A 529-nucleotide genomic window follows, 5' to 3' on the forward strand; every position below is an offset into this window, starting at 1 on the left:
TTACCCCGGTCGACGCCAAATACGCATTTGTCGGGATTTAGGCGGAGGTTGTATTGGCGCAGCGCAGAGAACACTGCCGCCAGGTCGTCAGCGTGTTGATGATGGTTTGGGGACTTGACAACCATGTCATCGACGTATACTTCGACACAGTGTCCTGTTAGGTGGCTGAAGACTTTGTCCATTAGTCGTTGGTAAGTTGCCCCGACGTTTTTTAGGCTAAAGGGCATGACCCTATAAAAGTACCACACCTAGCCAAACTAGACCAAACAAGTAAACAATGTGCATATCAAGGCAGCCCAAGTATCCAGCCTAGGCCGGCTTAGCCTAAGCTACACCAACGTAAGCCATCAAGACAAATATCCGACCTAGACCGACCACTCAAGCATATCCGCTAAGTTTAGAACCTAGGCCGACCACTCTAATGAACTCAACATAATGGAGACGTCCACGTCCAATAAACCTTAAGGGCCTAGGTTTGGGCCCTGGCCCACTCACAAGCCCCACCTAGAGTCCAAGTCAAGGCCCAACC

Source organism: Vigna unguiculata, chromosome 2 (assembly GCF_004118075.2).
Source record: "Vigna unguiculata cultivar IT97K-499-35 chromosome 2, ASM411807v1, whole genome shotgun sequence".
Taxonomy (NCBI): domain Eukaryota; kingdom Viridiplantae; phylum Streptophyta; class Magnoliopsida; order Fabales; family Fabaceae; genus Vigna; species Vigna unguiculata.